The following is a 6,062-nucleotide window of genomic DNA, read 5'->3' on the forward strand; positions in this document are numbered from 1 at the left end:
GTTTTTTTTTTGGGGGGGGGGGGGGGGGGGGGGGCTTAAAATATGTTCGTAATAAATCAGACTTCCAAAAATTAGAGCCGTCACTTCAAAAAAAAGACCCGCTCCCTCCCCGTGTTAGCTGTGCGCTGCGCTTTAATGCCAAAGAAGAGCTGCTTGTTATTGGGCAAGTGGACAACGCGTTAATTAATGTGGCAACTCTGGAAAACGGATCCGTCGCTTAAACTCGCAAGCAGGGCTGCTTCCACGACGACGGGATGCAGTCGTGTAGATAAGATACTGGGTTTCGGCATTTCATCAGATATTGGGTGGGGGCTTAGAGGGGTGGGGGCTTTGCACGTGCGTCGTCTCCACTTCTGACGTCACCGTCCCTCTTCGACTTTGAGGACTGGAATGTTTGACCTGAAGTTACTGCTTAACTACGGGGGAGTCACATGATGTCCTGTTTACGTCGTTGCTCCGATGCCTCGCCTTTGTAGCGCGATCTCTCATTAGAGACACGTCGTTCTCTGGGACCTGGCGTGGAGGACGTTTTATGTGGTGTGTGTGTGTGTGTGTGTGTGTGTGTGTGTGTGTGTGTGTGTGTGTGTGTGAGAGAGAGAGACCCCTTTTATGTGGCCCTGCCGGCCCTGCATGGGAATCCAAAATAACAGGGACAGGGCCTTACTTTGTGTCTTGTTCTGGGGGGGGGGGGGTTTGGCTGTAAAATAAAATTTTGTCTATTTACGTGTCTGGATTGTTTTGTCTGTTTATTTTGGGTGCCACCTCATACGAGCACAAAACAAGTCTATAAAATACGGGGGGAGGATGAGTAAGAAAACCATCGATAAGAGATGTTTCGAAATGCATCTTTGAGGAGTCTTTTGTCCAATTAGGGTGGGGGGGGGATCCTAACGGAGGAGCCTATCGATGAGATCAAACAGAGCAAAGCCGATTATCACGCACCGTGGAGCGGGTCCCACAGCTGGACGGCGGGGGACCCGGTGAACCCTCTCCACACGCTCACACACCCGCCCGATCTCAGATGGGACGCTGGGATAGTTGATGTGTGTGTTAGTTTGCAGTAGAGTTGTATTGTTTAACTATTAGGCCTATGCTATTATGTTATTATATTATAATTTATCTGTGTGTGTGTGTGTGTGTGTGTGTGTGTGTGTGTGTGTGTGTGTGCGTGTGTGTGTGTGTGTGTCTTTGTGTGCGTGCGTGCGTACGCGCGCGCGCGCATGTGTGTGTGTGTGGTCATACGCATATGTCTTGAATCATGTGACCGTCCAGGGCCAGTCATGCAGTGTGAAAACCCCGTCTATATATAGTAGGTCAGTGTAGGGTTTCCTCTGTGAAGCATTGTAGGACCGGGGCCATCTTTTCCCTTATTAGAAGGGCGACATATTGGGAGGGGGAAAGGGCCTGGATCCGCGTTTATAACGACCTTTTTTTGTTATTTTACCCCACGAGCGAAGCGCGTTGTGTCCATGCTCCGTGAAAAGTCATTCTGGGAGTGCGGAAGCCAACATGAATGGCATTGGATTGTTCCCTTCAGAAATGTAATACAATGTGCCCTTTCATGTGTTGCTGGCCGTGACACGGAGTGGCGTGTAAGACAAAATACAGTTTCTGCTTCAATCGGATGAGAAAAGGCGAATCGCGTACACGAGATACAGGAGGACGTTAGAGGGTTTCAGAAGTCTGTGTGTAGAGCTGTACCGGAGGGGGGGGCGTTGGGGGGGTCTACTGGTGGCGGGTGGTGTTGTGCAGCTGCCCTTGTTTAATGGACGGAGGCATCAAGAGAGCCCCCCCCCCCCCCCCCCCCCCCCCCCCCCACGTGGTCTCACCTACGCTCAGTGAACAATGACGTCATAATGAGCGGATTGATCCAGCACCCATCCACAAAGGTGGGTTTGTTGTGTGTTGGGCGCTATACTCCTGGGAGACTTTACATGTATATGTTATAGTTCTACCTGATGACGGCTAAATAGTCTATGATATATGCTACATGAATATATTAATACTGCAGTATCTAAATCTGAAGTTAAACTGGGCACTATCATGCATTTTTTTTGTTCATGCAACATTATCAGCCCTTTTAACAAAATTACTCTCAAAGGCCTTTGAAGGCCCACACTCGATCAGATTAGTCGTCACCTCCTAACCCTAAACCCTCAGATGAACCAGGGTAAACTCCCGCCCCAGTGGAGAGTAAAGACCATTAGAGGCGGAATGGTGCAGGTGGGAGATATGGTCGGGTCGGCACATCGGCCTTTATAATGATGTTGTGAGGTGAGTCTTCAGAACGGAGCTACGCGATTACATTCTTGTAGGAATGTGCTCCTAAATTGCGTCCTTGACCAAAAAATACTTAACACTGTGGAGAAAAAGGATTTGCCTTCTTGACAATTTTGGTCAATCGAAATAATTTGATAACTCTGTTTTTGTGGCCAAGGGCACATTGACACTCATTTTGACGGTGAAACCTTTTGAGGAGAACGACTACACGCCTACTCATTAAACACATGCAAGCCTACATATTTACCACTAGGTGTGAGCCATCCTGGTGGCCCTGAGTGAATTTCTCACTAATCCTTTTGTTCATGAATAATTTAATCCAATTAAAGACTGTGGCCTATTGTGACACAGCATGAGCGAGAGAAAACTGCACTCGCGAAAAACAATAACGTTCAAAAACAATAATGTTAAGGATCTCATGTTGCGGTTTTTAAAATGAACTCATTACACGTCCGTGCTGATAAATGGCAGAATCTACTGGCGGAACGGTGCGCGTATGAGCGTCGTCAGGCGGCGCGGGTTAGGAGAGGCCCACAGAACACACCGCAGGATTCATCAAGTGGTAGAATATATTTCACTAATGCAATGCCATTTTAGCCTAACAGATGTTTTATCCATTGTGGCTGCATGTAATTTGCATGCAATTTGTATTCCATTTTCAACACCGTGTTACATGAAAGTTATGCCGACTATCTTTGGAATATATTTTCGTGTAAACGTCATACTTAGGCTGCGCCGTTCCCCTGCAGCAGAGGTCAAAGGTCGACAAAGACAATATCGCCAGAGGCTGAACGGTGAGGTCTGCATTCGGCCGGGTTTATATTACCGAATATGCTCAACACAGGTCGATTTTGATTAGTATTACACACATTTGTAAGATCTTAAACAAAGTAAGATGAATGTAAAGGAGGCATTTGAGGACACATAGAAGATGTACCATAGCGATTTAAATAAATAATTCAAAAAACAAAAGCCAAACAAACAAAGCAAAGGATGCCCCCCCCCTCCCATCCCAGCTGGAGCGGGCTGGCTGGCTCCAGATGGTTCCAGAGCAGAGGACTGGTCTGGCCCCAGTGCTGCGTACTGGACCAGGTTACTGGTTGGAGAGGGAGAGCGGTAGAACGTATGTACCTCCACCGCCGCCCTCGGTGACAGCACACATTGGCTATCTGGACGACGCATCCATCATTAACCCCCTCCACACACACACACACACACACACACACACACACACACACACACGTACGCACACACACACACACACACAATCAGACACACATACAAACCCCCTGCACAAGGACGCACATACACATGCACACGCACGCACACAATCAGACACACATACAAAGCCCCTCCAAACACACACGCACGCACAGGCACACATGCACACACACACACACGCACACATGCACATACAAACCCACGCACAGACACACACCTCACCACCACCGTCTCCGTCTCGCTGCATCTCAATCTCTCTCCATCACTTCACGCGCTCTATCTCTCATGGTCCATCTCCCCCCCCCCCCCCCTCTCTCTCTCTCTCTCTCTCTCTTTCCCTCCCTCTCTCTCTCTTTTTTTCCCTCTCTCTGCGGTGCCTCTGTGGCCTGCTTTTTCATCTCTCCCCCCCGATGGTTTCACGTTGCTATGCCCCCCGCCCCAGCTCCCGCCCCGCTGCCCCCTCCAGTCCCTCCCTGCCGCCTCTCCGTCCTTCAGCACGTCTCTCTCTCTCTCTCTCTCTCACTCACTCTCCCCCACCACCCCCCTCTTCCCACACACACACACACACACAGGCGAGCGCACACACACACCACCGCCGCAAGCCTCCTCACGCTCTCGCTCTCGCTGTATCTGCTTTCGACCTCCCCCCTCCCCCCTCCCCCCCGCCGCCCACCCTCCCTCCCCTCCCCTCCCCTCCCTCCCCTCCCTCCCCTCCCATGACCCCCACAGCCACCCCTCCCCTCTCTCGCTCTCGTTCCCTGTTCCTCTCCTCCTCCTCCTCTCCCTCTCCCTCCGTATCTATCCAACGCTTCTGGCCTTCTGTCCCCCCCCCCTCCCCTTCCCTCTCTCCCTCTCTCCCTCTCTCTTCTCTGCCCTGCGTTCCCCTGGCTCTCTCGCTCTCTCCCACTCACTCTCTCTACCTCTCCCTCTCCCTGCTGCCATCTTGCAGGCCAGTGGAGCCAGACTGCAGGCGTTCAGGGAGCGACTGGGCCTTCTGGGCAGCGGGTGACACAGATTTCCGGTGTGTGTGTGTGTGTGTGTGTGTGTGTGTGTGTGAGTGTGTGTGTGCATGCGTGACGGGAAAAGGGAGGAGGAGGGGGGTGAGGGGGGGTGTGGGGGGATTAAGCTCCAAATCACTAGAAAGGCACCGAAGGGCGAAAAAAAAAAAGCCGCAGATCCAAGAATTTGAAATTCCCCTTTGTCTGGGAAAGGAAAGAAATACTAGACGGTGGACTTTAAAAAAAGGAGAAAGAGAGAGAGGTTGAGAGAGAGGGGGAGAAAGAAATAAAGAGAGGGAGAGAGAGAGAGAGAGAAAGGGAGAAGGCGTGTTCCTCACATTCACTGGGAACATTGTAATAGCACGGTGTTGGGAGCGCCGACGTGCTTTTTCTCCATGAGTTGGCAGTGTCCTGGCGTTGGCTGGCGTGCTGTGCTTTCTCTCTGCCTCTCTGACAAACACGCACACAAACACGCAATCCCCCACCCCCACAGACGCGCTAGCACACACACACACACACACACACACACACACACACGGTCACAAGCACGCACGCACGCACACACACACGCACACAGTCCCTCTGCGATCCCCCTGACTGAAGGCGCACAGGAAGTGCAGCCGTGGCCCAATTATAGCGTGACACCTCGGGCCGGCCGTTACCATGGTTACGCCTTCCCTGCGGTCCCCTGGAGTGTGGCGCTGAGGAAGAAGGTCTTATCACATCAGCCATCGTTACGGCAACAAGCACAAACCCCCCCCCGCCCCAGCCTATAAACCACGGTTCAACCCAACGGCGGATCACGTGTGCGAACGTTAGTGTGCGTTTGTCTACATAAGATACACTTGTGAGTCACAAAAAAACCCCAAAAAAAAGATGGAATAGTTTTAGAATTTGTGAATATTTGCCTTGTTTTAGGTTTCGGAGCGTGTGCGTGCGTCGCTCGTACTCGTGTACGCTCAATGGCAGCCAACCTGCCACAGCAGTTTGTAGGTGTGCTCGCGTGTGTGTGTGTGTGTGTCTGTGTGTGTCTGTGGCACCGTGATAAGGAGCGCAGCTACACCATTAGGTGAGTCATAATCCGTAGACTCACGCTCAGTATACACACACAGACACACACAGGCAGACACACACCGCACACTCAACGTGTGCACACAAGTGCTCACCGTCTCACACCAAACACGTAGGTTACCGGTGTGCACTGAAGTACACAACCACCCCGAAGACAATTAGAAACGATCAATTTCTTTATTTTATTTGAAAAGGCCAAACAGCGCTATACAGTACAAGTTGCACGTGAAATCAATTATCCTACGTCTGAACTCGTCCCATCTCTTACCGATGCTTTGACGTCAGAACAACAGAATAACATTTTAACAAAACTCCCCGTAAGAAAGAAAACAAAAGCATTTGGCTCGATTTTAATCTCATAACACAATACATCCAAACCGGAAAGAGATGTAAAAAGAAAACAAAAAGACATATTGTTGTTTTTTTGCCAGATATTTACAGACTATTTACACGTTTTGTAATGGTTTCCTTATGGATACACGCCGGTATCCT

At 50.5% G+C, this 6,062-nt stretch overlaps 1 protein-coding gene across 1 annotated transcript in view; it reads right to left on the reverse strand.

The window, feature by feature from the left end:
• Nucleotides 1-5,801: 5,801 nt before the first annotated feature.
• cxxc5b (CXXC finger protein 5b) overlaps nt 5,802-6,062 on the reverse strand; it is a 2,841-nt gene continuing 2,580 nt past the window's right edge. The window contains exon 3 of the mRNA XM_079745293.1: nt 5,802-6,062. This exon is cut by the window's right edge and continues 727 nt beyond it. The gene's annotated coding sequence lies outside the window, so the exon portion shown is untranslated.

This window comes from Pollachius pollachius (genome assembly GCF_949987615.1).
Source record: "Pollachius pollachius genome assembly, chromosome: 10".
NCBI classification, from domain to species: domain Eukaryota; kingdom Metazoa; phylum Chordata; class Actinopteri; order Gadiformes; family Gadidae; genus Pollachius; species Pollachius pollachius.